Source organism: Polyodon spathula, chromosome 5 (genome assembly GCF_017654505.1).
Source record: "Polyodon spathula isolate WHYD16114869_AA chromosome 5, ASM1765450v1, whole genome shotgun sequence".
Taxonomy (NCBI): domain Eukaryota; kingdom Metazoa; phylum Chordata; class Actinopteri; order Acipenseriformes; family Polyodontidae; genus Polyodon; species Polyodon spathula.
The window spans coordinates 5243488-5264846 of NC_054538.1; positions in this window are offsets into that span (position 1 = coordinate 5243488).

The window sequence follows — 21359 nt, forward strand, 5'->3', positions numbered from 1 at the left end:
AATAATATCCCATCACCTACAGTTGAATACAGTAAAACTGCAATCAACGAGGTGAAACTACTTGTTAATGTGTACTTATTAATTTGTCTCATTGTACTGTCTCAATGGTCTTGGGTGATAGTAAAATCACCAAACAGTGGCATGCAAGAAACATTATCTTTTCTTTTCTTTTTTCCTCTAGAAAGAGTGTTTGCATCAACCAACAAAGAAATATACAGCCTGATATCAGTTCAAATAGAAGAGCAAATCCAAACCTTATTGAGCAGGGAGATGGCTTCTGAAGCTCTGGGTAGAAATCTGTTCTCAGTATGCACATAATATTTAATATTTACAAAAGCACACAAGTTTATACACAATGAATAATATGTAATAGCAAATTCACTATGTATCTATATTACACCGGCATTTTTCTATTTAATTCTTGATGATAAAGTTATTGAGTTTGTTAACCTGAATAGGACTATATCTTTACAAAGCTGTCACACATACAATACATGCAGTACAATCATCCCATCATCATGTAACTTGTGTTGGCTGTACAGTACAATGATGCTGTAGGAGAGGTTTTGAAATCATGTAAAGACTCTTTGCATCTCCATCACCAGATCATTTTCTATTTGTTATTTTTTACAACACTGTAAGTCAGACCTTTAGAACACCATTCCTCCTGAGGCTATTGAAAAACACTTTAGACCAGCTTTACAAAGCTGAGCTTGTGTATTGTATCAGTATCCTAGAGGAATAAGGACTCAATGGAAATTGCACTGTAATCCTCTGTCAGCCCATTTTAGATTACTGCTACCTGGATAGATTACATCTGCCCAATGCTGGAGCTTGCAGAGGGCTGTTCTTGTTGGTATGCTGCCTCTTCTGTGGAGAAACAAACACTGTGTCTCTGCTGTTTTCTTAAGCATGGAGGAGGTAGTGTGGTCCTGCGTTTAAAGAAACGGGGGATTGTAACCAGGAGGTCCCTGGTTCAAATCCCAGCTCAGCCACTGACTCATTGTGTGACCTTGAGCAAGTCACTTAATGTCCTCATGCACCATTTTTAGGTGAAATAAGTGAAGTGTAAGTGATCTGCAGTTGATGCATAGTTCACACACCTTAGTCTCTGTAAGTTGCTTTGGATAAAGGCGTCTGCTAAATAAACAAGGCGAAACAGGACTCTTAACAATCATCTATACTGTATACAGTAATATTAAATAGCATTACATGAAGAGGAAAGGCCATCATGACCCCAGAGAAGTCATTGTCTTGTATCCTGATTCCCCGCCTCTCAATGTAACCTTTTAACAGCCTCATCCCTCAGTGTGCAACATTAAGGATCTTAATCAGATAAAGAAGGAAAATCCTGAAAGGCTTCAGTGATACAAACAATTTCTTGTGGAATTTTATTAGTGCAATCTGTCTGACAGAGCAGACTCGGAGCTGCAAGGAACAGGTTGACAATAGCCTGCTGAAACTGTACACAGCGAGTGGGGGGGCGAAGAATCCACTTGCTGTCCTCTGACAATGCATGTAAACTGAATGAGTGTGTTCACTGTCTAGAGAAACACAACAGGTAACAATATATTATTATTAAACAAGCTGTAAGCCTTCTAGCTGATTAGCAATGCTCCATTTAAAATGTAATTAAATAAAAGAATGCACAAATAGGAAGCACACACCTGGCTAATGTTTTGTATGGTAATCTGTGTCCAATCTTTGGGTTTCTAAATTGCTCCAAAATGAGTTAGGAAATGGCATTTTGGTTTCAGAATAATGCATACATGTATGCTTGTAACCATTTAAAGTAGGGTTTCTTTATTGTAGTTTAGGCAATGTTGCTACTGTAGGTGTGTAAATAGAGGTTCGAGGAGTACCATGTTTATTGGCAAAGGGGGTACAGACAACTTTATAAATGAAAACCGTTCTCTATGAACTGTCTTTGGGTATTCGTAGTAGTGAGCGGATCTAATCCTGACTAAAAAAATAAAAGTAATTCAGCAAGATACAGTATATTTAAACACTCATGGAAAATTCTAATGGGAAGAAGTATATAAAATGATCAACCTTTCTCACTCTGTTCAAATTGTGTGACAGTGTTACATTTCAGCTCTGGCAGCCCCACTAGCTGGGCTGGGCTGGCAGCTAGAAAAGGCTACACTGTCACATTATTGGAATGGGAATGGAATGAAGAAGGGTGTTCAGTTCTGGCAAGCTCAAAGCAAGATAAAACAAAGTGTGATTTACAGAAACATGATAATAACTGCATTGCAGCACCACAGAACCCATACCCACTCACAACGATTTCAGACACCATAGACAACTGTATAAAAAAAGATTCAAATAACCATGTTATCTCTTACTGTGATTAAGGGATATGTATTAAAACTGTGTCTTATTTTCCAGATAATTTGCTTTGGGCTTCCTTTATCACAGCAAAGACCAGGAATACAATGGTATTCAGATAATGAACAGTGCCTGAAATCGGCTGCATTTTTTTTATTTATGTGTCCATTTCAGGTGTATGTAGCATTTATGAAAAATATATATTATTTTACAACTTGGAATAATGAGATGCAAAGTAAGAGAACGATGCTTACTCTTATCCTCAAAAGACTGTTGGAAGAACAGTCGATGATTGATTAATGCAGCTGAGGTACAGCTGTCAGTCTCTCTACAATTCACCCCACATCAGCTGTCTAAACGTTTGTCCTTTATACCTGCCTGTAATAATCTTCTTATGCAAAGTGGCACAGTTTCCAGTGTTTCCAGAGCAGGTGTTTTACAGGAAAGAGTGTATACGCTACGAATTACATATTAATAAAATAGCATGATGAATATGATGAAGCCGTAATCTAACCAGACTTTTAATTGTACAGCAGCTATTAAAGCATTTTCACTTTTGCATGTTGTGCACTGGCTTGCTGTGTAAAAGCTGTCACCAGCCTTGGAAATTTAGGAAATCGTTGAATATCTATAACGTTTATCTAAAGTGAGGTCATAACTGCAGTCTGTGTTTGTAATTGAACACCTGCAACTGTATCTGTCTGATTCCCTGCTGTTACAAAAAAAAAAAAAAAAAAAAAAAATATTAATATGACAAGTAATCCCTGTAAGGCTACACAATCAAACTGTATAATAGCCTTGTTTGTGATGTTATTTCAAACATGGATTCAAACTGCCGATGGTTACCTTGATGAATCTACACTGGCATATAGTTCCTTAGCTTTCAACAGAAAAGAGAACTTGTCCAGAAACTTGCTGATTGGGCAGTACAGAAGAACCAGGAGGGAAGTTCTTTAGAAATACGCCTGATACCAAACGAAATCTAAATTAGACAAGGAGTCATTATTTGTCAAATTCCCTCACTTCCCTCATCGTCTACTGTAATTAAATCCTTGAAAATGAGATGCTGCATATCTGTGAATCCTGTACAGAGATGTAAAATGAAATGAAAAATACAGCTTTTCAAATGCCAGCTTGCTCTGCAACCTCTTCAATAATCAAATCCATTCCTCTTCGGCATATAACTGGTGCCCCCTAGTGGACACGTTGTGCAAATTAGAACAACATTATTAAAAAATAGTTTACAACAACACATTATTCGAACACATCAGTGTGATCTGGCATCAAATTCAATCAGCTAAAAAGTAGACATAGGAGCTCCATTTGACATTCCTGGATTTGGCTAATGCATATGGTTCAGTGCCACATGAACTTCTTTGGGCAGCATTTGATTTTTTCAGTGTACCGATGACAATGGCAAATTTAGTGAAGCCTACTTTGGAAATTTGTAATTTTGTTTTTCATCTTCAGAATTCAACACTAAATGGCAATGCTTAGAATTTGGAATAATGGCAGGATGCATCATTTCTCCACTGGCTTTTACCATTGCAATGGAAATAATTATTAGGGCATTAAAATTGGTAGTGGGAGGATAGCACTTGGCTTCTGGAATGCGAATACCACCAATTCGAGTATGCATGAATGACAACTATGACTACAACAGTAGCCTGCACTAATATGTTATTGGGCAGATTAACCAATAACATTGAAGGGGCACGAATGCAATTCAAGCCCACTAAATCAAGGTGCATCTCTATAATTAAAGGTAAAGTAGTAGATAAAAGGTTCTACATTAATGGTGAGGCAATACCAACAGTGTCCGAGAAGCCAGTGAAAAGTCTTGGAAGATGGTACAATGGGGATCTAAAGGACACAGTCTGAGTGGGAGAAGTTAGACAACAAGCAGTGGAAGTATTGAAGAGTGTAGACAGCAGCCCTTTACCATGGCTTTACTGCCAAGACTGCTGTGGCCACTGACTGTGTACAAGGTTTCTTTGACAACAGTTGAGAAGCTGGAAGCTTTAATCAGTTCATACGTCAGGAAATGGTTGGGTGTTTCATGCTGTCTCAGCAAGTGGGACTTTATGGTAAAGGAATACTGCAACTACCAGTCTCTGCTCTAACTGAGGAGTTTAAGTGCGTCAAGGTCTGACTGGAAATGACATTAGTAGATTCACATGACAAATGCATAAGGGAGGCAGTACTTGTGTTGAAAACTGGAAGAAAATCTGTGGCAAATAAAGCCGTGGAAGATGTAAAGACTGCCCTTCGAATCGGTGATATTATGGGGCAAGTTCAGCATGGAAGAGGGGGGCTTGGTCTCAGTTCAGCTCGTCCTACATGGCACAAGGCAACCCCAGCTCAGTGGAGGAAGCTGGTGGTCAACAAGGTGCAAAAGCAAGAGGAGAGGATGAGGTGTGTAAGAGTTGATCTGATCAGTTTCCTCATCAGATCAACATATGATGTTCTCCCATCACCATAGAACCTAAACCTCTGGGTGGGTGAGGATCCCTCATGTCCTTTGTATTCATCACCTGCAACATTAAGGCACATTTTGACAGGACGTAAAGTGGGTCTTAGCCAAGGATAGTTTATTTGGTGCCATGAATGGGTGCTGTGATGTTTGGCCTTAGCATTAGAAGACAAGCGTAACCTGACCAATAAGTTGCCACCGGTTCCATCAAAGCATTACACACAAAAAACAATATTCCTCCATCCAGGAGGGCAACCACCAAGAAAAGGTGTTAAAATCAAGCCTCGCTCAGGACAACTGGAAGCTAATAGAGGCTGGAAAATGCTGGCAGATGTTGGTCAATGGCTTATTTTTCCATCTGAGATTGCCAACACTAACCTTCAACTTTGTCTTGTGGTCTGGATCAGCACGCCTTATTCATCTGGTAGAGTTAACAGTGCCATGTGAGAATGCTATGGATGAGGTGTATGAGAGGAAGAAATTTCAGTATGCTCAACTAGGAGGTGAGTTGTCAGGGATTTGTGGCACTCTCTACAACCTGGTTTCTCAGAGATGTTGGGTTCAGTGGCCAAGAGTTGCGTCGCACAGTGAAGAACTTTTCTGAAGCAGCAGAAAGGAGCAACAACTGACTGTGGCTGAGACGGAAAGATTATGGATGGGGATCTCAAGCACAATAGAAAGAAAGCAAAAACGCTGATGTACGGGTAAGTAAGCTGGACTGAGTTGAGTGGGGGACGGAGGAAGTGTTTTGGGGTAGTCGACGAAACACAGAGGACGGAATGTCCCCACTTGAAGACCCCAGAGATGTACCCTACTTAGCTCAATCCAGACGGTTGTCATGCTAATGTGCTGGGGAGACCACACTGAGTTGATCCCCGGAGCCAGCATCATAGCCGCTGTGTTTGCTGATGCGTTGGAGAGGCAAAATAAGCTGACCCCTGGAGTCAGCATTTCACTTCAGCCATCAACATCAGGCAGAAGGATATCTACATCATCAAATGGAAAGAAACTCAAATGGATGGTTTACTGTAAATCTATGGCTTAGTTGGTGCATATATTGGCGTGTAATGGAAATCATAAACCTAAACACATTCCTTTGGCTCAGTAGAGATAAACATCTTTCTGAATATGAAGTGATCATTTTTCAAACAGGGCTATTTGAATGGTTGATAACTATTTTTATATGTAGTATATTGTTACCTCATGTCTACTGTCTACCATGTTTTATTAACCTCTTAGTCACTTGCAATCTGTTCACTGGTATTGTTTTATATTCTAGATTTCATTTTGGAGACCTAACCTTATGACTATGATATGTCATTGCTGCAGATTTTTTAAATAAAGTAAAATGATAGGGTAAGGCTCATGATGCCTGAAATTCTAGAATGAGAAAAGGTCATTTGGCCAACCTATGATCGCTCGCTTTAATGCAAGTGTGGTCCGTTAGCACTCAGGAGAGGAAATATAAAGAAAGCCCTAACCACATTAGCAGGTGAAATGAAACCACTGGGAATCTGTGGCTAAATGCACAGTCCTTCCTCCAGGTGGCTAGCTAAAGGTCTTATTAAGGTCACAGAGAAGGTTATGCATTTTTGTTCATGAAAGCATCCAGTCTAGTCTTGAAGGGTCTGATAGTCTCCGCTTCAACAACTCTGTACGGAAGCCTGTTCCAATGGTTCAGCACCCTTTATGTGATAAAGCCCCTTCTCCCCTCAGTTCTGAATATGCCCTTCTTCAGCTTCCACCTGTCGCCCCTGTTCTGTTATCTTTGACCTGTGAAAAATAATTCTCTGCAGTTCCTTTGTTAAACCCCTTGACGATTATAAATACCTCTATTAAGTCATCTCTGGCTCTCCTTTCTAGGCTATATGATTATTCTCTTTCAGTCTATCTTCATATGACATACCCTTCAATCCTGGAATTAGTCGTGTTGATCTCCTCTCTACTTTCTCCAATGCCTCAATGTCTTTCTTATGATATGGGGACCAGAATTGGACACAATATTCTAGGTGTGGTCGTACCAGTGCATTGTATAATTTTAATATAACTTCTCTTGATTTGAATTCAACTGTCTTGGCTGTATAACCTAACATTCTATTTGACTTTTTTATAGCTTCACCTGGTTGGCTTAAGAGATTATTCCACTACTACTCCCAAGTCCTTTTCATACATAGCCTCTTCTATTTCAGTACTATTTATGCTGTACTTGCCTCTATGTTTTTGCTCCCTATGTGCAAGATTTATCTCCCTTTTTTAAAATATAGGAACAACATTACCAATTTTCCAGTCCAGTGGGATGGCTCCTTTATTTATAGATTTGTTGAATATATTTAACACATGGTTTATAAATCTGTTCTCTGGTTTCCCTGAGGACTCCTAGACAGTTTATCTTAAGAGCTGATAGATCCCTTAGTATTTCATATTGTTACTTGAGAGTTCATGACTAGTGCTAATCTGGGCCTGTGAAACCAGCCAAGCAAAACTAGGGACTTCTGAATCTACAGATTTTCTCCACAATTGGTATGCTTGGTATGCTTATGTTTGAAAAACAAATATGAGCTTTGGGATTTTCTACTGGCGCTATAATTAAACTTGTGATTGGCATAGCAACTTATTATAAACAAATAGCAGAATTATTGTTTGCTTATTAGATTGCCATGCTTTTCCAGCTCAGTTATTTATTTATTTATTGATACAGATTTAATCATTGAGACCGAGACCCTGTCTACAAGGTGTCCTTTTAACAATAAAACAATTACAAATACAAACAACACAATAAATACATGTGTGCTTCATACTGAGTCAGGAGCCTACAACAAAGAACATCAGAAATAAAATGCTTCTATATGTTAATGTGCACTAAAGGAAAAAAAAACAATGGCAATTCCGAAATATGATCTTTGTAGCCAAAACAGGAGAGCTTGTCAAATTCCATCTTCATACTATCAGTCAAAGAGTTCCACATTTTTGGGAGGTGATAGGTGAAAAATAGTTCTCCCTAACATGTGCGAACACTTGGGACTGCCAAACTAACAGTATCCTGAGAGTGTAAACTATAGCCAGTGTTACTCCTCTCCACCAGAGCATTCAGCTAAGAAGGTATCAAACTTTTAAGAACCTGAAAAACAAAACAGTACCAATGAAAAAGCTTACAATCTGTTAATGAGAGACAGCCTAGTGTTATATACATATGGAAATGGTGTGTCAAAGAAGGACAATCTAGAACAAATCAGCAGGACGTATTATATAGTACATCCAATTTGTGTAAAAACTGCTTGGAAGCAAGCTGGTAGATACAGTCACCACGATCTAGGATAGGAAAAATAGTAGCAGCCACTAACTTTACTCTGCTAGACTGAGAAAAAAAAACCCTTCTTTTTCCTTAAAAGGAAACCTAATTTAGGTTTTAATTTTGAAATCAATTTATTAATATGATAGTTAAGCATAATATGCCTAAACATTTATAAGAAGAAAACTTAAGTAAGTATCTATCCATGTAATGTAATAATGTAATTACAATATCCGCCTGTCAGTCATGGCAGTGACTCAGAGTGGGGGGGGGGGGGGGGGGGGGGGGGGGGGGGGGGGGGTCATCTCTCTGAATGGCTGAGAGGCAAGCCTTGGGGGAGTTGCTGCCCCTATAAAATAACGTTCTGCTGTTCCCTCAGGTCTGCCCTTCTAGACTGACAACGAGCTAGCGGAAGCACTGCTCCACGAGACCGTGAATGGACAGAGAAAGAAAACAACCCAAAAGAGAAGAAAATAAAAATATAGAGAGTGGGGAAGCCTTGGGAAGACCCCAACAGTGTATAGAAATAGGTGTAGGGAACAGTAGAGCGTAGGACGTAGACCCGGGCCATGAGGATAACGACGATCGGGGTAACGCTACCGAGTGCAGCACCTTTATTTTGTAGTTTTATTACGAGATTTATTATCATGTTTTATTTTGTAGTTTTATTACGTTTTATTTTATTATGAGATTGTCTCTTAAGAGACCAAAACATTTTGCTTTTGTTACTTTTAGTTACAGAACCGTAAGGGACCGAACGGGCATCCCCAGGCGGTGTGTTGCTAACACTGCCACATTCAGTTATGAAGAAGTCATTTATTTTTTAAAGCAATATTAGCTGATTTTAATGCTATATCTTGAGTATTTGGTTACTGGCTGAAATTCAAAGGTAAGAATATTTCCTGTGTGATATAGCAGTAGTCTTAGAGCCTAGTTCACATAATAATGTCTGTATTGCGTTGATTTTTACTGATAGTTGAACCCATGGATTTTGAAAAGCGATTCATAAAAAGAGCTGGTTGTTCCACCCAAGTCTCTTTGGCAACTATTCCAACACAAAGTCACACTGTATCTGATCCACTTTATATATTTTTTTCCATTACACAAATTCTTTGAAATAGCTTTTGATTGTAGTATATGTATTAAGTACATAATGCATAAACTACATAATGCATTTATTCAAAGAGACAGGCAAATCTTCTTAAAGCTTATAATAAAAAGGATGGCAGTTTCTAACTACTGTGCAGCACTTTTAGACAGAATAATGGATACAGAATTGCAGACAGAAATAGCAATTCTGTACAGCAAACAAGGAGAGCATGAGAAAGCTCTGTGGACCTTGCTTCACAAAAAGCAGGATTTTCAAACAGCAGAGAAGAACTTTTGGAAGATTTTTGGAAACTCTGAAGGCAAAGACAAGGCCTTTAGAAATATGTTGTTCATTACTTTGTTTAAGATCTACCTGGATTCAATCACCTGCTACAAAAATGAACTGGTGACTGCAGCAGTGGACCTGCTGAACAATAACGTGGCTGTCTTGAACCTTGTTAGTGTCATACTGAGTGTGAGAATCAGTATACACTACTGGAGAATCGAGAGCGTGGAGAAGAGTTTGGCTCAAACAGAACATCTTAGGTACAGATATTCAAGGGTGAGTTTAAACTGTGTAATCTAGACCTTTATTATAAAGAAATTCCAAAATATATTTACAAAATAAAGCAATTAGTACCATTGGTCTGTTCATTTCTGAACACCATTTGTGCATCTTTTGACAAATGGAGTTAATTAATAACAATGATTAATAACAACTGTCTTTTGCCTCCCCTTAACCGCACTGTGAGGGCTCTGTATGGACCCGGTGCAGCTCGGTACAGTGGAAAAGGCATGAGTATACCACAATACAATTATTCAGAAGAAGTCAACTAAAGACAAATCTGCTTCTGTGGAACAACAGAGGTCCAAAGTAAGTGTTCTAAATGACGTGGCATAGGAACACCTTCTTCAGTAGATCTCTGTATTGTGGCATATTTCAAGGTTGTTTCTAAAGAGACTTTAATGTCACATTATAATCTCAATTTATGTAAAAAAAAATTAAATGAGACTGGTCGTAACTGGAAGATTACCATCTATTGTCTGTGCCAGACCTGCCTGGGGAATATAAGGGAGTGGATCCATGGCTTAGGGCTGTTGGAACAGTTTGGGTAGAACAGAAACGCCCAAATTAATAATTCAAGTGCTGCCAAAAGTTCTGTGTAATGAAAGTAGACCTTGCTTACATGTACTCATGCTTTTCTTTGGTCATTTCATCTGGACAGTGAAATCAAAACCTTATTTCCTGTCATTAATCAACTCTCTCCTCTACTGACTGATGTACTTTGCAGTCATTCCCATGCTTTGACCCTGAAGACGAGATGAAATGGCGTAGGAAATGAAACCATAACAAAGTCCTCAAGGAGAAGCTAACTGAGAGCTTTCTTTAACTTGGTAATCCTGACATGAGCATACTGTGGAAGTGTTTGCTGTAACACAGGCTTCCTTTGCATAATTGCACATTTGAGACCTATATGTACTGTACAGTGCAAATCACTTAAAACAGCAGATTGCAGAAATAAAGGGTTTAAACATAGAATAACCAAGAGGTAGCAACTTCAAAGAGGGCACTTGCGTGAAACTCGCTAACAATAAACCCTATTGAAAATATTGCTGTATGCATTTTCTAGTAAAGTTAATGATGCATGTAATCAAAATCAAAATATACTCCAGGATGCACAAGTTAATTTCTCTACCACACTGTAATTGCATCTGGGAATTGAATTATTTCAGTTGAGAATAGGAGGTAATAACAGTAAATATACTAAACCAATACAATGTTTCTCTTGAGATTGTTGTTCAGAGAGATGAATAAAAAAGAAAACTAAGAAAGAGAAACAGCCTGCAATGCCGTAACATAGATGTTTAAAAAATGCCATTGATATAATCTGAAGAATTCTTAACAGATCCATTAGGAGGCCACAGCATTATCAGCAATGGCAACACAACAGATCTGGGACAAATAATGCACAGTGAAATCAATGTGAAAGCACACTGATAGTGATGAAGCACTGAAGCTGTGGTGGTCTACAGGAATAATGGTTTTAACAACAATGATTTTGATATATTACTCCCTATAATACTCATTGTGTCGCCATGACACTGTCATACACAGCAGAAGCATGTCCTGGCCCACACCATCACTATGAACTAAAAGGTGATATAATACAGTAAAATAGATTATTCTGGAGCAGTCACAATAACCACTTGTTTAATTATAATATCTAACTATAGTGTGTAGAAAGTAGTTCTTGCTGTGTGCATTCAAGCCTACTGCATTTTCAGGATTATGAATGCTATAGCCAAGGGCGATTTAAATAAATAAATAAAGAAATAAAGAATTAAATGATTTATCGTCCGCTGTTCGCACTCTGTACAATTGTGAATAATGTGGCTCAAACTAAATCTGACTTTGAGGACTGTAGACTTCTCAGTGTTGCACCCTCATTGGTACATGCTGATAATACATTCTCCATGGTAGGAATTGAAGACTAAAAGTACAGTTATAATGTTGATTATAACTTTACACTTTACATAGGACTTCTGTTACTTTTTCAAATATTTGTGGCTTTTTTTTGTCAGCCAGAAATCTGAGGGTTTTTTTTTGTTTATATTAATATTTTATTATTTTCACAAAGTATCACTAAGTTATCAGTTCATGTGCTGTTGTATAATCATCATCCCCGAGTATCAGTCAATAGACATACAGACAATGTGATACCATCAAGTGGTTAAAGTTTAAATAAACAAATTTGGACTTTTTATACCATTGGAACAGGATTTTTTCTGGTTTTGCCCAAAATAATTCTTCCTTTCATTTTTAAAGGTATTTGTTTGTTATGGGTTCCCATTTTCAACTTATTGATAGCACTCAGATTCAAGTGCAATTACAAAAAACAAATATGTATTGGGGGGGGGGGGGGGGGGGGGGGGGGGGGGGATTTTCAAAAAACAGTGTGTGGTATAGTAACACCAGCTTTAGTAGCAAGTGATTTACAAACAAAATTTGTTAATAAAATCAATCCGTTAATGCTTTGAAATTGAGTCGATGGAGTGATTAATGAACGCATTTCTCATTAAAAAGCTTAATTAATCAAATCAAAACACATGTTAACGAGATAAAGAAAAATGAATGGAAGCATAATTTGCTGTTATGGAAACTACTAGCGTACAGGGAGACAGCGCTCCAACCTGCAAGCAGCAGCCAAATGGGATTCATTTGTAAACTTTGTAAAACTATACATCTTGTCATCCAGAATGTGCATTTATTTAGAATATGTCACATATAACATGCTGGTTTCCGACGCGTGGGTAGAAATTGGATGGCACGGATTAAAAAAAAAACTAAAAACCTCTAATCGTTTACCCTCGTTCGGGGGGATAAATAAACTCGACATGATTAGAAGTAGCCACAGAACACTCACAGTATTATAAGTACATTTTATATGCATGCACACGTGTGAAGGTGAAAGTGTACATTGTGCATACAGTGTGGGGGGAGTCTGACCACATTACAAACACGTTTAGGCGTACTCCATGTCAATGATCTGTTGCCTGGCCCTGGCGGCTTCTCTGGGAGGCATATTCTGAGGCTCCAATTGTTCAATTGTTCTTCCTCCTGGATACAACGAAGATCCGCGGTTTGGGGGTCGCACTGAACCACACCACCTGATAAAACAAATGCCAGCTCCATCACATTCCCAGTGGATCTTTGTGTCCTTGTATGTCTGTTATTCATTCTTCTGTGGATTAGACACAAGTTTTAAAAGCCAAGGGTGCATTGCAAATCCACAATCACCTAGTGAAAAGTTATTGTAATATCTAATATGCCATTCTCTCTACCAAGATTTCATTATTTACTCTTAGGTTTATATTTGTATAATTCAAATAGCATCTACAGTAGAGGTCAGATGTCATGTAATGTCATCCAGAGTTCAGAAAGACTACAGTTGCATTGATAATTTCTTGGTAGTAACATTACATTGGGTGCAAATAACGGTATATAATTTTAGCAATAAAACAAATGTCATAACTACAAATACTGAATTTTTAAGGTAGTCTTACAACACTGACTGACTAATATGCCATCTGATGTATTGGGTCTCTGAAATGATTAAACACAGCAGATTGTGTCAAAATGTAAGTCATGACAGGAGCCAGGAAAATTTGCACACACGTTCCAGATGTTATAGGATGCATCACAAATCACCTGCATGCTTAGTGAATGGAACCCCTTTGTTCACATATGTATGGATGGTGCTGCGGTGATTTGAGGGCAACGTGTGTGCAATCAATAGCTCCCATTAGTCTGGGAAATGCAGCAATATCATACACTTCCCTTTTAATATTGTGCAGCTGCTCCTAATTAAGTGGGATACTGATATTATCGTTAACCCTCTTTATCAAGTCACCCGTGACCCTTAGAAAAGATCCAGAGACATAGTAGGACAATGCTGCCAAGCCAACACCTTCATATGCAGGGGTTCGGCACAGCCCCTTTTTGTAGGCAGTTCGAGGTCCTCCCGCAGCTGCCCTATCCAGACGCAATCGAGTTTTTAGATCATCATCTGGTAAATCTAAGAAATTAACCCTGGTCCTGTACACCCTCTCTCTGAATAGTCGGGGTCTGTCAATCTCAGGCTCGCACTCAAGCTCTAAAAATAAAATTTCTGCTACTGCTGCTGCCACTCTTAGCAAAGCCATACTGTCGTTTGTTTATTGTATATATTTTTTGATAACAAAAGAACTTAAATACTATTTCAAGGTGAGTTATATACTTTTTCGCAAATTAATTCCTGATAAATTGACAATTAGCACAGATTTACTTTTAAATTCCCACGCAAACAAAATAGTCACAAGAAGCATTGCTTGTTAATTTGTAAATCAACATAATTTCAGAAATTACATTAGCACGATTATTTCATAGCAAAACATGCATAACGACCATTTGAAAATGCCCAAATCAACGCTACGTACCGATTTGTTGATTAGTGTTTAATTAAAACATTATTAAAGTACGGATTTAATTAATATATTTTAATAAAATGTAAAAGAAACTACAGAGGTTATGATTAATGGTTATATTTTCTTTTCTTTAAAAAACTGTATAAATTCTGTTTATACTACACATAGTGTCATCCTTAATAACACTGTCTTCTGTGTTACCTTCTGCGTTGCATTCTGTTACATTCTGTAAAATAATAGTATTTCATCTCGTAAATGGTTTAAAATGCCTATATTGTAAAGCATTCCTCATGCCACAATGATACATATCCTTCCCTGGTTATGATCATTGTGTGTGAATAAGTTCCAGTGCCATCACTGCTAGCCTAGTGGATAAGCACTAAGTAAACAGGACACATCTGTTCTTTAAAGTCCCTCATAAAGACAGACACTTGAAAAGACCTTTACATGAATGCAATAACATCAGAAAAGTTAAATAAACAGGGGGCTCATTAGGAAGGTGAGGCTGGATTGTACTTTCCGGAGTGATTCAATGCATTTTCATTGTTTTACTGTGCCTCACCATGGAAACTCTGCAAGACGTGTACTGTGTGTACATTTCACGCTTGTCACTTCCTGCTTCTTCTGCATCTCTAGTGTTTTGAGGTCTTTAAACAGTGTGCCCTTCATAAGGATGAATGACTTAATTAATACAATTTTCCATTCTCTTTAAAAGAATGCCAGCTTAGGAAATGATATGAACAGTGACACAGCATCCGGCTGGTTTAGGTACCCTCTTGAACCAGGTATAATCTGTGCATTTTTGTTTCTATTGTATTTGTTCCAATCACCTGTTAGGAAAGACAGGATTAATCTGCAATTGATTCACAGCTTGTCCCACTGTAACAACAGGTCAGACTCTCAACAAAAATATATTCATTCAAACTGTGCAGTTCACAGTCAGGATCTCACCACATTTAAATTCCCTGTCAGTATTAGCAAGTAGAATCACAACGAATATCTAGTAGGAATTAAAAAAAAAAGAAACACTAAAAAATCAATAAAAATCACTATTAATAAACAGTGTAAAGTTTTGGACATGATAAATACAGGATTCATTCTAATAGGGAGCATAATTAAGGTCACTATACTGTACCAGGATTAAAATTTATTGAAAGTGTGCATAATAGGTAGACAATGCAGGAACAGCAGGGTTAGCTGGTTCACAGCAGCAGAGAATGTATTAATAGATGCTATGCAAAGTAAAGATTTAAAAACACGACGCTACACGTGCTTCCAAATTGCAGAATTTTCCACGTTTCTAAGCAACGAGAGTTAGCAGCCTTTCAGTGGGTGAGGAATAGCTGGCGCAGCCACTGCTCAGGGGCCCACACGCTCATAGGGCCCCACAGGCTCGGAAAATGTGGAAGAAAATATTTAACAGTGATAATGTTGTTTACTTTTTAAACAGTGCGCAGGTAGGTTTGTTGATTGTTTGAATAGTATTGTTCCTTGGGATAACAAAATACTGAGCTCAAGTCATGTGATTTCATAAACGCCAGGTGCTCAGTGTTTGGTATTTGAGTTGAGTTAAAATTGCCAAAATGAGTTGATTAAGAATCTGTATAAATAGCCATTCTAAAAGACATGCTTTTAATTAACCCAAGAACAGCGAAATACAGGACCGTGCCCCGCTTCAGTAATGAAGATCACCAGGCAGCCTGTCTCTGAGAGAAGTTACCTAGAGAATGATATTTTCTGCTTCAACAATCAGCAGGCTAGTCCAGAGAAACTAGGAAACTGGCACGGTGAGGGGCTGGCCACGTCCTGGAAGGCAGAGGGTCACTACCCCGGCCCAGGACCGTCACATCCATCTGAATAATCGTTTTCAGACTGCAAGAAATTCCAGAAAGAAATAACCCTTGCATCAGCAACGTGTGCAACGTGTGCGGAGACATCGTGGTGAGCATTAATGCTGACTGTTACGTTAGTCAAGCCAACCGCTGGGGTGGTGAATGTGTGATGATGTGGGGAGGAATCTCCTTTAACACAAGAACGCCTCTGGTGCAGATTGAGGGCAACCTTACTGCTCAGCGATACACTGACAAGTCCTTGAGGCAGTTTTTCCGTTCCTGGATTACAATTGCACAGGTAATGAATGTGCAACGTGGTTTATTTAATTTCTTTTGGGTAATGCTTGTCTTGATTTTTTTTTTTTTTTTTATATATATACATTCATTTTACAGACCTTTTTGTGTCATTTATTAAATTTTGCTTTACAGTTTTGATAATTCGGTACTGTCCCTTTTAAATCACCCAAAATGTTTGTGTCTCCATATAAACTGCGGTGTTGATTTTAATTGATTCAGGTGTATAAAAATAAGTGCAGGTAAAACAAAGAGTTACTGCGTTTCTGAAATTGTGAGCTGAGAGCTGGGGTCGGTGAAGTACAGTGTTGGTAAGATTGTTTACTGAAACTAACTTGCGTGCGTTTTAAATTGGCTGGGGCGCTAGGTGCTAGTGTTAAATTTGTACTATTCTGAATTCATATTAAATAGTTTGGTCTGCTGTATATTCGAGTGGTTTTGTCAATTAACCTTAGTGTTGTCAGACTGTGGTAGCTGTCTTGTATGAGTTGAGTCGAAACAAAAAGAAACTTGTCTTTCTAGCTTTGAAAGAATTATCATAATATCTTCTCTTTGACTGTTGCCGCTTCGAGTTAGTTATATTTACACCTCGATAGTTTGTTTGGTTCTACGTGCAACACCCCCTCAAGTACTGTGTAATAAACCCCCTTGTGTATAGCGGCTGTCTTAAAGCTGCAGAACCGGCGTTTTATTGATTTGTGCTCGTTGTCTATCCAAAATATATTATTAGATATATTGTTTACTAAACTCTTATTGCAAACTCGTATTTTTTAGCAACATTTTATACCAAGGAAACTGTTGGAATGTTTACAGTTGTATGGCGCTTTATCGGTCTTATGAAAGTCACTAGCTGCTATTTCGAAGTGTTGTACTTGGTTAAATGGCGCTTTATTGATGTCTATTGTTTCAATTTTTTTTTTTTTTTTTTTTTAAAAAGGGTATATGAAGCTTTATTTGTATTTGAATTATTTGTTAATGTAATTATCAGTTTGAGTTTTGAAGTGTTTGTGTTAAACTCACTACAGTGTCAGTATTTTTGAGCCTGATTTAAATTGCTCTTGCGCAAATTTACTATTTGTTGCTATATTTAAGTGTTGATCTGTGTGGTGATTTTTGCTATTAAGTTGAGTGATAACTATTTGTACTGTTAGATATTTATATGAATATGAATACTAAATTACTTTCAAAAGTTTACTTTTTACTCTGTCGCCCTCCACTTTACATTTGCCTTTCTTAAACAACCTGTTATTTGGAGTTATTTTTATTAAGTAAGCAATGAAATTAATAATGATAACCAGGGTCTGTCTCCTTGAAATTGGCTCCTTGGCTACCTAGGGGGCTCTACACACTACTTGGAGAAAACAATGTTGAGGTCTTGCGGTGGCCTGCTTTTTCGCCTGACCTGAGTCGAATATAACATCTGTGGGACCAAATCGCCAGTGTCCATCAGTTCCACGCTGCCCGACCCACCCCCATTTAAAAAAATAAAAAAATAAATAGAATTCAACACATGGCTTTTGTATGTTTTCAATTAAATTAATGTATTCAGCTTAACTGTGTGTTTTGTGTAGTTAGTTTATAAATGGGACTACTTTTTTGGTCCCTTTATTGGCGTAAGGAGATATATAATTTTTTTTTTTTTTCTCCCCCCCAATGCAACTCTTTTGACCTGGGTCAAATGCAATAATGCCCTTCAGGGTGTCCTATATGTCCAATATATAATCACAAGGTTAACACTAGAACAACTGCGTTTATAAGCATACCTAGAAAAACCATGGCCGGCCAATTTGACTGGTGTATTAAACAACACAACTATTATAATGAAAGTATAAACAATTCAATGTAAGTTGTAGTTTTACTCAAGAATGTCATATAAAGCATCTGTACAACCAAAACATTGTAAATCAACAGACATTTAAACAGAAATGTTTAGACATTCCATAAAGCGCAACTTCAAACGGTAAAAAATGAAAAACAAATTTGAAAATGTGTGCATGTGTAAAGAAGTATAAAAAGTGTTAAATGGGTTTATATTGCCTACATAACAAAGCGCTATACGCAACCAAAGCTATGCATTAACACACAGACATGCTATAATTGAAATGACATGAATAAATAAACATGTGAACAGAATGGGTTTAACTTAGAATAGTTTACAAAGTCTTAAGTGTGGCACAAATCGCACAGATCCTGCTCTTTTCAAAATCTGCAATGCACTTACCGCAGACTGTCTTTGCGCAATTAGCACATCTATCAACAGTAACCCAGGCTTCTGCGACAAATGCTCCACAGGCATATACTAGTTCAATGAAAGCTTTTAATTCCTCCAAGGGCTTTGACCAGGGTTCAGTTTGTAGTTTTTGGACGCAAAGCACTCGATGCACTCTCATCAATGTTGTGTTTTGCATATGCCGTTGGCCCTGGAACTTCTCTCAAAATATTATGTTCACTGCTACTTGCAGCTTCAATACCAGGATTTATATTGTTCCAAACAGTGCCATCATTACCAGCCTCTTGTGCCAGACGGTGCTAGCGCTACCACTGGTGAAGCGTCTGCCTTGGATGAAGTAGCAGCTGGATCAGGTTCAGGTGCGGATGCAGGTAAGTGGCTGGCATCCTTGCAAGGGCTGCCACAGGATTACTTCTCCCATGGGATCTCCTGTGGCCTCGGGGTCACTGCTGCTGGAAGATTCATCTTCGCAAACCCAGTCTGCTTCGGAGCCAGATTCCTCATTGTCCACCTTTGCATCAGGACCATTGTTTGGGAAAATCTTCAGAAATTCCAAACACTGCTTTACTGTCCTGTGTCTTCTGTGATCCATTTTCAATGTGTATTGGGGTAACAATGTGTTACTTTTTTTCTTAAAAAAAAAAAAAAAAAAAAAAAGACTTGTATAGTAACCAGAGAGCAGACAGACAGATGGGCGTGTGAGCTGTCAAGGCTGATTGATGGGCTATCAGGAGGCTCATTGAAACAATAGAAATGTCAGAATACTGCTCACTTGAGGAATGCAGACTGATCTAATCAAACTTCATTACATGGTGACATTTCCCAACTGAAATACAAACACAGCAGCATTATAATTGTTATATTATGTTTTGTATATATCGATCAATTTGACCACTCCTGGTCAGAATAGGTATGAAAGCATTTGATCTCGCTAATTTTTGCAACTGCGCGATTCTTTCTTTGTCAGGGTAATTAGTACATACAGTATATCGCAACACTTTTTATATAATATGCAGTTGTAATCATGAGTGGTGACCAAGATGTGAAGTGACTTACAGACATACACTAAACTGGGATCCAAACTGGAAATTAAAAAATAAGTTTAGTTTGTACTGTCAGTAATATATCTGGCCTCGCATCTAACTTTCCATTATTCCTGGGTTCGCTGTGTGTTCACTTCACTCATCTTGAACTGTCACAGCTGTCATGTTATAAAGTTCTGAATTGAACTGATCCGTACATTACACACAGCAGGCTTATTAAAGCAGTGATCAAAGCTTTTCTTAAGTGAAAAACAAATCCCATCTGTGCAAAATATAGAGATTAAAAAGACTTTGATACAGACTGTTAATAGGATTGCCATATGTATCTCCTCAAAAAAGGCTAGTTTGCATTAAAGCAACAAAAACAGCATGCTATTGGCATACGTCTCGTTATCAAGGAAGTGGTTCTATTGTAGAATTATGAAATCTAAGGCATGGGATTAACTCTGTACTTGATGTCAAAAGCACACTAAAACAGTATTGTTGATGACTCACAAAAAAAGTTACTTGACATTTCTAAACAGCTTTGCTGATTCGCTGGCTCATAAGAACAAATAAAATATTACACTTTGGAAGCTATGGGGTTATGGACTGCAAACATGTAGTATGAACAGTGTTTGTTGACTTTCTCAAACATGGAAATTCATCTCCCCCTGTTTCTAAAACATGGCCAATGTGTATTCCTAATCGTAAAGTAACAGGATGGCATTCCTTGTGCTTTTACATTTTTGTAAAGAACTACTTAAAAGACTAGTAGCAGTGTATAAACAAGGGTAGCAGTTTCTGACGCCACAGTGCGACTATCAGAATGTATTACTGTCAAGTGGTTGTCATAGTCAAGGCAGCAAGTGTTTCCAAAAATAGAACAATATTTTATTAATTCAGAAAAAACCTGAACCAGAATAAAAGATTAGTGTATACAAACAATTTGCCTATAGTAATAATACAACCCATCATAATTTATTACTATATTTTTCCCCATTGTATTAAAGGGTAGCAATTTCTGATGAAGGCATATTGTGATGGTATAACTGCATTCTCCACTACCTGAATCTTAAAGGTGCACATCTACTATTAAGTTACATTTATATATTAGCTTAACTCTACACCTACATGCAATATTGTTTAAGGGTTATGTGTTGGTTAAGTGAAATTCTACACTGTATTTGAGTGCTGTCTTTTTAATTTCTGAAATGCTTTTTAACAAATAATAAAAATCAAACAATAAAACCTGGAACCTTCTAAAATATATTCAGTATGCCTTGGCCTACCACAACACACAATAAACCTGGAGCATCCTCAAAATATTGAACTATGCCTAGCACAACCCAAGGCTCTGAGCCACAGTATTGTAAGCAATAAAGTAAAGAATGGAAGGCTTTATATTATAGCCTCAAAAACAGGTGTCTAGTGTCTCCCTCCAACTGTTCCGATTGTGTACTGAATTTTTAGCTTTTTTTTTTTCTGCACGGCCCCCACCCGGCCACTAGAGGCATGCAGGTGCGAGCGTCACATCCCCCTGCAGACGTTGCGCTGGCTTTTCTGTTCATGCGTTCCTGAAATGTACATGCCCAAAATTTTACATCCCATCCATCAAATACTAAACTGAAAGACTAGTAACACTAACACAAAGACTAAACTCAAGGGATGTGCATTTTGGTACATTTTTATGAACGTTTAAACTCTGCCATATAGTAGTTTAAACAGTCTCTGTCTGTATAATATACATGTGAACACAGACCATGCTTGAGTAATGCTGGGTATAGGTATTGCTATAACTCCATTTACTGTAGTCCTGTAACTCATGTGCTTT